The following is a 13510-nucleotide window of genomic DNA, read 5'->3' on the forward strand; positions in this document are numbered from 1 at the left end:
TCATTACTCGTTTATTGTAAATTTACAGTTTATAAAATAAAAAAAAAGCGTTTTCTGTTTTGGAACAACTTGTTTGAAAAAAATGTCAATGCTTTACTTCTTTTTTTTTTTTTTTTTTTTACCTTCGAACTGTTTTGCTTAGATAAGCCTTGTACATACACAATATTAAAATCGTGGTTTTGTTGAGGGCTTTTTAACTGCTCCTCTAATGTTACCTGTCATTTAATGCACATACAGCAACGAACAACCTCTTAAGCACATAACAAGATGCACAAGAATTATATCTTCATCAAAACAGAATATACAAGTACAGAAACTACTCAAATACTGATTTTCAACATGTATAAAATTCCTTTTTCATTGATACTTATGAAATGAAATCAAACACTGTTAAAAAGCACAACTTTTACCAAGAGTGTCCCATAAGGACAATTTTTGAAATAATATCAAACGTTATATAGAAACGGTAGTACCTAGAATCTTTACTTCAAGACCATCGTGTAAAATTTGAAGTTGATGAGGAATATTAATCAACAAGGTCTTGGTATCTTCCGATGAACTTTTTAGAAGACGAGTCGTTCTTTGACAAATGTTATACGAAGTCGGAGTAGCAGCTTCAAGCTGTTGAATACCGACTGAATTGGGAAATGTATATCCCATATGCAGGTGAAGTTGGCATATTTCTACTAAGGTTTCGGGGGGGGGGGGGGGGGGCGGTAATTTCATAATTAAAATCGTCACGTTTGTCATTGATTATGGTACTATGTTAACCGCGTATGTCAAATTCGAGGTATAACAAAACGACTCTTTATCGTACACTTTTGTATAAGGTTTTTGTATAAACAGACAAATTCAATTGTTGGTGCTTATATTTGATGAAATTGAAATCAGTTGCTTGGCTAAATGTTAGATATGATAAAAAAAAATCGTGACTATTGGTGGGGTTCGTGTTGTTTATTCTCTAGTTTTCTATGTTGTGTCATGTGTACTGTTTGTCTTTTTCATTTTTAGCCATGGCGTTGTCAGTTTGTTTTACATTTATGAGTTTGACTGTCCCTTTGGTATCTTTCGTCCTTCTTTTAAAAGAAAAAATATCAAGGTAGAAGTAAATAGATATTTGCTACAAAACAGGCATAAGTATGTTATTAAAGGGGCTTGATTAATTCCATTAAGAATATCTACATTTTTTTCGCTTCCGATACACTATTGTATTTCGTTGAAAAAAATTAACAATTACGATTTTATAAAGTATAACTATTAAAAGAAAAGAAGATGTCGTTTGATCGCCAATGAGACAACTCTACACAAGCGACCAAATAACACAGAAACTGTGGGTCACCATATGGACTTCAACAATGAGAAAAACCCAAGCATGTCCATCGTTATCATCATCAGAAATCTTAATTATCGCATGTTTATCGCGTGTACACTTTCATTCATCTGATTTCTTTATAGAACTCTGTTATTTTCCATTCTCGACAAAGGCTTTAGAAGAATTACGACCAGAGATGTATGCATGTAAAAGATAAGTGAAAAATACCAAAAGAACGTTTAAACTTATAAGTCGAATAAAATAAAAGCTGACAATGTTAAGGCAACAAGTGATTAACTGAAAAGGCAAACAACAGTCCGCAAAACACAACATAGCAAAACGAAAGACTTGGCAACTGGAACCCCGCCTTTTTACCACAAAAACAATGAAGGTAATATCAGGTGCTCCAGAAGGGTAAGCAAATCTTGCCCTGTGACACACGTCGTGTTACTCATGTAATAAGTTAAATAATATGTTCCAGGAAACAGGACGGGATTGAGCCTACAATAACTGGAACATATACTTAGTCATCTGTGAATATGAGGGTCAATAAACTCGTGACAGGCTCTCCTGGAACGTTATTGTGATCAATAACTATACTACATAAACAGGCTCTTACTTTAACCTATAATGGTTTACTTTTTAAATTGTTATTTGTATGAAGAGTTGTCTCATTGGCACTCACACCACATCTTCCTATATCTATCTTTTGGAACGTTATTGTGATCAATGACTATACTACATAAACAGGCTCTCCTGGAATGTTATACGTGTGGATACCTACTCATAAAAGCATTCATGATTTTATTAGAAAGTTGTATAAAAATAGCAATTAAAGATCACGTTACAAATTCGAAGAGAAAGTAGACCGGCATATGTTCCAAAATCAAAGAGTTATGTAAGACAAAATTATGTTTGATAAATTGAAAAAGTACCGGAGATCAGACATATCATTACCCTAAGATTTTTCCCTTCCCGCTTTTGCTGTGCAGAATTAAATTCAAGTATTCCTGAAGGAATAATGTAAACAGGCCAACAATTCATCTAATAAGGTAATCATGCACCTGAGACGGATGATTACAATAATGAGACATTTTCACATTAAGTTATTGATTTTCTTCTCTTAATAATAGTGTTAATATGCCATATCATTGATATTAATCCCCATTGTAAAAACTTCTATCGTATGTTCTGTCAAGCAAAATTCCATTTAGCTAAATATGTGTCAAACAATATCGTTTTGTGTGCAAATACAATATTTCTAACTGCTGCTTGATAAAGCAAAAATGTACATGCAATTCACTTTAAAACCCAACATTTACCTCAACAATACTTACTACAAAATCCTAGACAATCTGAGATCTGCTTTGTGTTCCTAAACTTTTGCATCAAAGATATAGAAAGATATTTTCAGCGACTAAATTCCAAATTTATACGTATAAGTGTTATAACAACCAGCTTTATATTGGCTGTTCTAGCTACAGCGGCAGGAAAAGTCTTTCAAATTTACTCCCTTCTACCCGTTAATAAACCACAACCCATGCTATACGTTTCCGTGACACTGCCTTTTAAGGTGTCTTTTTCATCCAGATGTGGCTAAAACTATTTCTGCAGATCTGTGTCACGTCATTAGTTTATCTACTGAAAGTTTATTAATATAATTAATTAATCATTGTACCATGAAAAAGAATAATCATCATGGATACACATATCTTGCTTATTAAAACTGATTAAGCGTCTCCTGATTTGTTGTATGGTACTGACAAAAAGCAATGATTCCCCATTAACTAACATTTAAACACTATCAACGAGGGTCGGTTTAGAACATACGTTTTACGACAAAACTGGTGAATCCTACTTCTTAATTTTGAACTTCTCATTTTCGTGCATCGATATTTGAGCAGCGTCTACTTATGGAGTAAATATATTAGTTCATACAATTTTCATAACTTTCGTATTAGGGTGAAACTGCTTACTTATAGACATCATCACGATTTGGTAACCCTTTATGGAATATTTTATGTTGTTGGTCTTTCAGTTTGAATGTCCCTTTTATATCTTTCGTCTTCCTGTTTAAAATATGTTGAAAGACATTTTCAAAATGTGATAACCACAGTCTCGTCTTCTTACCTCAAATGTGACTTCAAACTGCGTTTGTGCTTACATAAGCAACACAACGAGTGTCTCTAGTGGAGCTCAATCTGCATATCCCTCTGGATCACCTGAAATCCGTGGGTTACTTGTTGCTCTAATTTATGTTTTCTGTGTTGTGTTTTGTTTACTGTTGTTTTACCTTATTTTTATTTACTATGGTTAGTTTTTGAAACCGAAAAGACATTAAAGTACACTTGGCAGCTAATTTGTAATAGGCGTGTTGATATTTTTCTTCGATGAAGATCTTTCTTCATATGTTCTTATAACACATAAAGTCCCCGTCTTAAAAAAATAAATCAGTGAATTCGTCTTGATTTTCTTATTTGAAAATGAATGATTATTATGCATTTAGGTAAAAAAAAAAGTAACAAGAAAAAATAGTAGTTTCATGTCCAACATTTTGATTGCGAACTAGTTAAAATTCTTGTGCAACTGTTTCTTCTCAATTTGATGTAGTGGTGTATATTTTGTCGGTGAAACAAAGGCCGGCATGAATAGATCATTCCCTTATTATTTTTTATCTCTAAACCACACTGCAGACTGTTCTGTTTTAATCGTACACGTTGCAGAGATTAAGACAAACTTGAAAGTAAAACATAGAGGTGATAATTGCAAAGGTCATTTACACGATCTTCAATCATGGGTATTTTTTCACATCCGGCCGACCAAATCTATCAACACACAATGATCTTCCAATATCCAAATCATACTGACATGTTGGGTAACCAAGGTTAAAGTGCATGGTACAAACATGCCCCATTTTACACTCTGAGTTTGTAAAACACATTTTGTCTGGCATACATAATCCATTGTCACAGGTGCCATCCGGGCATCCTTGTTTACAGTTAAGTCTCGGATAACAAATAGCTTTAAAGGCACAAAACTGATGTTCACAGCATCCGTCTGAACAATACTGGTACTGAAAATAAAAGAATAGGTAAAAAAAAATTATAATATGTCTTCTATGTTTTGTTTATATTCCTTACTTTGTTTCTACATAGGAAAATGCCTGAAGCAAGTCCGGAATATGACGTTCTTTGCCATTTATCGTGTTATCTATTCTATACAATGTGAAATAAAAGAAAGACCGAATGCATCAAATGGCGATCTTCTACTGCATGTATCCATTTAACGGCATATTCAACTATATAAAAAAATAACGCCAATTGCAAACAAATTCGAAATTGAGAAAGCATTATGTCTTGAATTCGTTCCTCCTTCTACAGCAAGTTACGCAACCATTATTAAATTTATACCACATTAATTGTCAATTTGATAATATTCATGAATACTAGTAATATATATGAAATGGACATGAGAAACGGCAATATCAAAATAATACATCCGAAGACGTGAATACCAATACAGATTAGCTAATATACCAAGACCTTATATATGTGGTTTGTCACTTCCTTTAGAAATAAAACAAAAAAGAAATAAAAAAGTTGTATGTTGTTATGATTCGTATCAGATTTCCTATAGATAGTACAAATCTTAATATTGTAGAAAAATCCAGAAGCCTCCAAAAGTCATCAATATTGATTTTGTGTGCGTAGATATATTTCAAAACATTTATCAAATTCAAAAAACTCTGTCACACAATGAGGTTAAGATAATAAAGTAATGCAAAAAGTTTGGAGTAAACTTAATAAAAAGTATACCTAAAAGAAGCTTGTAATGTATTTTGTATTGAAATAGTGAAGAATCATCATGAATGTTCAATCAAATTTTCAGTTAGGGGGTATTCTATTTACGATACTTTATGTACAGAGTTAGATAGCAAAAATACCAAACTCCGAGGAAAGTTTAAAACGAAAAGACCATAATGAAAAACAACCTGACCAAAAATAAAAGAATTCTTCATCACAATTTTATATTCAATATAGCCATTAACGCGGGAGGTTTGGCATGCCACAAAACCAGGTTCAACCCACCATCTTTTTTATTATTTTTTTTTATTTTTTTTTTTCTTAATGTCCTGTACCAAGTCAGGAATATGGTAATTGTTATATTATAGTTCGTTTCTGTGTGTGTTTCATTTTAACGTTTTATTTCTTTTGTGGCGTTTGTTTCCTCTTATATTTGAGTGTGAATTCATATTATTATAAGACGTGTCACGGTACTTTTCTATCCCAAATTTATGTATTTAGTTTTGATGTTATATTCGTTATTCTCATCGAATTTTGTCTAATGCTTAGTTCGTTTCTGTGTGTGCTACATTATGTTGTGTTATCAATCTCCTCTTATATTTAATGCGTTTCCCTAGGGTTTGGTTTGTGACCCGGATTTGTTTTTTTTTTTCTATCGTTTATATGAGTTTTGAACATCGGTATACTACTGTTGCCTTTATTAATCTCTAAGGAAAGGTCTACCTTCACGAGTTCAACAGTTTTAGTTTTGAATGCTTATACTTTATTTATTTACGTTATTCATTTGTATGTTCTATACGTTGTTTTTTTTTTAGAGTGTAGTCTTATTTTTGTTCTTTTTCTTGCTTTCAGTTTGATATTAGTTTTTGGTATCTTTTGCTTCTTTTTACTTTCCAAAACGCTTGGTCTCGAGTGGACCAAGACATTATAAAAGTGAAATGTATACCGTTATTATTATATTTGAATATAACTAATTGTGACGTCATCATGGATGCATTGTTAATTTTGTAATAATAACAGTTATTTTTCAAGTTTCCTAGAATAATGACATAAAGGCATTTTTATCCACATTGATTTATTCATACATTAGACCAAACATCGAAATAGATGCAGTGGATTACAAAATATGGGATTCTCGATACTTATATCAAATAACATGCTGTCTTCATATAGATTGAGAATAGAATTTCTGTAACATACATTTTTCGTTTTATATGATTAGGAAATAAACATATCACACCAGGAATGTAGATTCATTTATTATTAATAACTATTATTACAGTATCAAATAATTTACTCTAAACCAATCCATTTATTAGCAATATAAAACAATTCTGCAGGAAAAATCATTTACTGAAAACCGAAATTTGATTTCTCAAATCACAGACATGTTAAACCAAAATTTTCACTAATGAACTCATTATATCTGACAAAATGATGATTTACTGTTGGAATCAATATAATATACCTTATTTCATCATGTATTTTTTTTAATTGAAGATGATATATTCCGAAAATATCCAACGGGAATAAAATTCGGCAACACATTTTTTTCTAAATCTACAAAGGTGTCCTTTACGTGCAAGAGATATTGCTCTCTCTTAACACGGATCAGCAATTGATCATCCCCTTACGACGGACTATCATCGGATTTCAAGACCATACTCGCAGTGAGAGTCGAATATAAGGTCCCTAACATTTTCTACCCATATAGGGGATCGAACATGGAACCTTGCAGTGATCCCGGGATTTTTAGCAAATTGAGATTTAAAAACAATTGCGTAACAGTTGTGACTCATCTAGTGCATATATAACAAAACAAGAAATAAATTTAAAGCACTAAAGCTTCGAAAATGTATAAAAATAAAGTTAAATAAAATTCCGCGAAATTTCATGAAGGATTTGGCGAATTTACGTCATGGCAAAACACGACGTCATACGAATGGAAGTTTTTAAGGGAAAGATTATTTCGTTACGTGTACGCTTCAAATTCGGATAACATTTAATTAAAATGAAGTGTTTGAGGTAGGTGCTATTTCATTTAAGATTCCGTTGTATTTATCGGACATTTAGGGTTTTTAGAAAGTCAAGATGGCGGCGTACTCCTTAGTTACGACTTGCCATTGTGAATTTGATGGTAAATATATATAGTGGCCATCAACAAAAAAAATGTTTATCAAATATCACAAATGTTTGGCTGAAGAATTATAAGGATTAAACACATTTTTTTATTCAGTTTGTGAGTTAATCGCCCCAGTTTACACATCAATAACCTCAAGAAAAATGTGTTTAATCCTATATTCAAAACCAGGATCTATAAAATATTTGCAAAGATTTTAGATTTCCTATTGTAAACTAATCAATCACATTATTTAAATTGACGTAATTGACTCGAAATATGTTTTACAATTGAGTCAATAGAACCAGATGTAAACGTTATGTACGCACTCTAACAAACCTCTCAATACTATAAAATTTCTTCCGTGAATCGTTTTTATTACTGTTACATTAGGTTCCACGAAAATATAAAGAATTTAGATACAGCAATTCAAATGGCATGTTTTTTATTTCCAATTTGCTTTAGCAGACCGCAGGAAATAGTGTCACTCACATCTTATCAGGAAAGCATTGAAGGAGATTTGAGACAATCAACAGATAATGACATAGACGATGTCTGTCACTCCTTATTCAGTATACACGCAATGTCCGCACAGGAAATTAAAGAACAAATTAAATGAAAACTAACCATAGTAAAAGTAAGCACCGAACTTATTAGTCCTATAGAAATTAAAACTGTATTCTTTTCAAAATTCTGATTTATATAGACTCACAGAGAGGTAAATTTCAAAGTTCAGAAATGACATCACGTATTCACTGTATGTATATAAAACCATTACTTATCAACAGCAATAATACGCCATTTCAAACATCTTCACTTCTTACAGATAAACTGGTTAGGTGGAAAATTCATTGAAAATATAAAAAAGAAGACGTGGTATGATTGCCAATGAGACAACTATACACAAAAGACCAAACTGACACAGACATTAACAACTATAGGTCGCCGGACGGCCTTCAACAATGAGCAAAGCCCATACCGCATAGTTAGCTATAAAAGGCTCCGATAAGACAATGTAGAACAATTCAAACGAGAAAACTAACGGCCTTATTTAAGTAAAAAAAAATGAACGAAAAACAAATATGTAACACATAAACAAACGACAACCACTGAATTACAGGCTCCTGACTTGGGACAGGCACATTCATAAATAATGTAGCGGGGTTAAACATGTTAACGGAATCCCAACCCTCCCCTAACCTAGGACAGTGGTATAACAGTACAACATAAGAACTATAAAAAAGTTGAAAAAGTCTATCATACCAATATTGTTTTGTTATTAAGAAATAACTATTAAAATAAAACCGTGAGAGATATTTTTCCCTCGTTTCATTTCTCTCAGAAAGTACGTTTTCTTACCTAAATATCGTAGAGAAAAAACACAGTATAGGAGTGTGCGTTCGCTACAATATCGCATTTGATACTGCATATTCAGTAATCTACAATCAGACGTGCAAAAATGCATCAAAATTCAACAATCAAAAGTCAAGAACTGAAAAAAATAACTTATAAAAAGGTTATTGGAGTTGGGTGGAAATAGTGTACTAAAGTAACTTCTGTGTCCTAGCTATATTGCAACGAACGTCGCATTGGTCAATTGCGTCTTCAATTTTCAGTATACACTGACCGCTGAAATCTTCCGTGCCGAAAGAAATTCAATGGATTCTACCTTATTTAATTTGAATATTGAAAACCGTTATTTTAAACATAGAACGTATGGAACTTTATCTGTAGACTCAATTATCTGGCGTCATAACAAAATACTAGTGAAGCATGGCAACGCAATAGTTTGTAAATACCAAAAAAAAAAACACTTAAATAAGGTCACGAGTATTATTTCTTGAATTTCAAACGTAACTCCAGGGAGTTTATAGAAATGTTATACTTTAAGTCGATAAATACACATTTTTGTTCTGATACATTTTCGTGTTATAATTCAAGCTTAGACTTGTATTTTTGTCGGAAAAAATCATCAATCATTTCACTAGACGCTTGTCACGTAAGGTACATTTCCGGAAAAAATAAATCCTGCCTTAAATATAGAACTGCTAATGAATATGGAATTTGCGTGACCGCTATATATATTTATTCATTGTTGTCAGATAAGCAGAAAAATATTTGATAAAGATGTGTGAACGATCGAAATTGTTCGAATGAATCTATTAATACACATTTGGGAAATGGAAATCAAGTTTGTAACGTCACACAACGTGAGCTGCTACGTTTTTATATGTTATGATTTGAGGGATATGTCTGTGGTAACTATTATGTTTTACCTATATCTTTAGATTAATAAAACTCCTTCAGGTAGTGTTGACCTAAGACGATTTTGACTATATTAGTTTTTGAAGTTTATATTTGGTTTCTAATTTATATGATTAAGAAAATTGAGAATGAAAATGTGTCAGATAGGACAACAAACCGACCAATGAGCAGAAAACAATCCAAGCTTCTAAATTGGTCTTCAATTGTTGTTATTTAAGAAAAAGGTTGGGAAAATTGTATACTTGCGTCAAGAAATAAAAGTGAAAATATTTAAAACTTTTATCAACTATAAAATTTATTATTTAAGAAATTAGACTGTTTGTTTTCACTCTGTGTTTGTGATAATGATGATCAATGGAATTGTAAATAGTAGACAGGTCAAATGTGTATTCTATTGAAAGACGTTATATTAGTTGAACTACTGCAAAATGAAATAGATTTAGTTTGTATGTCTTCTTACAGATTATTTTTTTCCATATAGTTTCAATTTTGAATGTTCTTTTTTTAATCCAATATCCGGATATCAATAATAGAATGACAATTTGTCATTCGATGACTTTTGTTTTAATAAAAAAAAAAATCATATATAATATAAATTAATATAATTTTCGCATTAAACGTTTTTACTGGGCTCTGGATTTTCAAATCTTTAGGCCTCGATCATCACTGTAAAAACATTACTTGTCGAAATGATTTTCTAGTGCATAAAAATAGGTACCTATTTTCTTGACTTGTGCCAAACAGACTTTCAAAGATTTGTTAAAACAAAAACATATTGAAAATACCCAACGATTTTAAGGTTCATATTCACGAACTGAAGTATCTAAAGTCAATTAGTTAGCACATTAATATATCATTTGATGAGATATTAGAAAGGAAAGGTTTGAAATATATACATAACTAGGTTTTGAAAAATTACAAGTAAAACGACTTTCGTGTATGTATTAACCACGGTTTCAACAATCAAAAACCATGACGTTTCGAAGAAATCTAAAATGTCCATCTACTACAAATAAAGCATGTGTTCTCATTTTTATCAATGTTTCGCTTGATTTATACAACGTGCAGTTTATTACGTAAAACTATCACAACTAATAATATCAGTAACCACGTAACGTTAAGGAATATGACAATGCAATTGTCTGGAAAAATATATCATAGTTAACGAACAGGATATTTTAAATTGATATTAATGTAGTATAGACGTCTACTCTTTTTTAATTTAAAAGCCAAGAAAAGATCTGTTTTAATGAAAAATGCATTTATTTAAGGATCGACATTGAGTATATAATATAATGATTAAATAAAGGGTAAATGTTAAAAGAATGAAAACGCAAAGTGAGGGTTTTTTTAAAAAGTATGCACCAACAGATTTCTTTGTTTCCCTTTATTGTTGCATTAACCATTGATCATTTAATAAATAAGTGAGTTATAGCAGATTTAAAATCAATCCAAAATGTATATTAATTTATAGAGTTTATCAATACATTATAATCTATACAAAATTAAACTTTGAAAAATGTATTTCTTATTTATTTACAAAAATATGTTCCATTTACCTGAGTCTAAGATTTCTCTTAAGTAATATAGAAATATAATATCAGTATAACTGCAATGTATAATGGTATAACTTACCCGTCCGCCGTTCGTTGTTCCCAACATCAAAAGTAGACAAAAACATAAAATAATATTTTTCATTTTAAAAACTTCCATCTCACTTGCAGCGAAGCCATTTCCGTCATTAATTCATCTCGGAGTAAAGTTACGGAAACCTTGCATGCGACAATACCTCGGCTTTTTATTGATGATCGAAGACGTCCAATTCCATAGAGTTTTACCGTATGCAACCTTCTGTTATCAGTTATTTATAAGCCTATATAGATGCTTTATTAATATGTTTCACTGGGGGAGAAAATACGATATCAATAACATATAAATATGACAAAGAGCAAATTATCTAAGTTTTACGTCAACTCCAAACTTCATGAGAGACAATCTCTTCCTGGAACTTAAAATAAAAAATTGTATTACACGATGGTTGCTTTTCAATTGCTTTTATAAATTACAAACTTTATGTATCCTAGCAACACAAATCAAATTATGAAATATTTTATGTGAGTTTAATGAAATTTCAAAATTAAAACACACATTATCTTCAAAATCACAACTGAATGCAGATCAATAAAATTAATGACTTATAGAGGAAATTTAGATTGCCTTCTGTTTATATGCATACAAAATTCGATAACTCATTTAAGTTCAGTTAGAGACGGTTCTAATAGTTGACAGCCTGAATTGTTTTAAGTTGTTTTAAAGAGCACATTATTAAACATTGAACGTGTTTAAAATATCAATCGTCCAAACAATGTCATTATCATCTCAATAAATTTGACATCTCTTAAGAAGACGATATATTCAGTGACAAATCGATAAGACAAACGTAAAACGCACAATATTTAGTAAATCATGCTATATGTACCTATTGCTTTAAAACTTCCAATTTATGTTTCTTTATTACAAATTTGTTTGTTTTTATTTATTAAGATTATAACACAATGTTGACTGTTGTAACTCTATTTTGACATTGTTACCTAATGTGTCTGTTTGTTTGTTCACACATCGTTGTCAATATAATGGAATTGTATGCGACTGAGAGGTTAGCTAGCTATAAAAACAGGTTTGATTCATTGTTTTCTACATCAGAACATTCCTGTAGCAAGTCAAGAATATGACATTTGTTATTCATTCGCTTGATTGACTTGAGCTTTTTGATTTGCCATTTTATAGGATATTTCCGTTATGAATTTTCCTCGGAGATCGGTGTTTTTGAGATTTAGCTTTTGATTAATTCTTTTAAAAAATATTTCACCTAATTTGTTTCACCATATAATCGTGAAAAAAATGAGTTAAAATAAGCCTTTTATAGCTGACGATGCGGTATAGGCTTTGCTCATTGTTGAAGGCCGTACGGTGACCTATAGTTGTTAATGTCTGTGTCATTTTGATCTCTTGTGGAAAGTTGTCTCATTGCCAATCATACCACATCTTCTTTTTTATACTTAAAGTAATGTGAGTCACATGCAAAAGTTATTTTGATTTGATATGTATTAATGGATATTATTTTTATTTTGGTATAATTAAACACGGATATCAATATTTTACATTACAAATTTTGATGATCGTCCCCTATATATGTTAAGATTTGCATATACTTGCATTTTTATCAAATCCTAATGTTCATTGACAGTAACACACTAGGGGATACAGTCTGACAGTTAATTTTTATATAATTTACATCGATACTTTAAAAAAAAAAATAAGATCATAATTATTTGTGCAATAAAAATGATACTCCTTCATCAACATCCGTTGACACATAGTATAACCTCAATCAAACGAGAAAAATCAGTTAAGTTTAAATTTTACTTAAACAGATCAGAAGATCTCAAAGGACCTTTCGGCTGTCATTATACAACTTTCGTTCGGAAAGCAATTTAAACACGGTTGAGTACTATTCGTGATTTTTTACCAAACGGGGACATGTAGTTGTCTGAAACCTTACGGAAACCATTTAAAGATTACTATTCCCAGCACAATCTGCATTAATCAAGATTCCAAGACATCTGAATGATTTATCAAATATTCGTGTTATTTTCTCACATAGCTGCAGTTTTATATATCATTCTCATGACGATGATATATCAAACTTGACTTAGGCGATATAGTTATGATCAATGATCCAATATGTTACAAGTTAGATAGAAAATTAAGATAGTTGTTTTGTAAGTATCATTCAAACCATTTCCGTTAGCAATCACACCACATTTTCTTATTTATATTATCAATTCGCTCGATTAACAATTTTCCCGCGTCTTTAGCTGTATTGGAACATTAATGCAATAATTCAAAAAATTGTTAAATAAAGATTTTTCATAAACTGTTATAAAAAAAGGTTAAAAAAAAGTCTCTAATGAACTTCGTAATAATTTTGAATCTCGATAATTCTCTGAA

Source organism: Mytilus edulis, chromosome 9, assembly GCF_963676685.1.
Source record: "Mytilus edulis chromosome 9, xbMytEdul2.2, whole genome shotgun sequence".
NCBI lineage: Eukaryota > Metazoa > Mollusca > Bivalvia > Mytilida > Mytilidae > Mytilus > Mytilus edulis.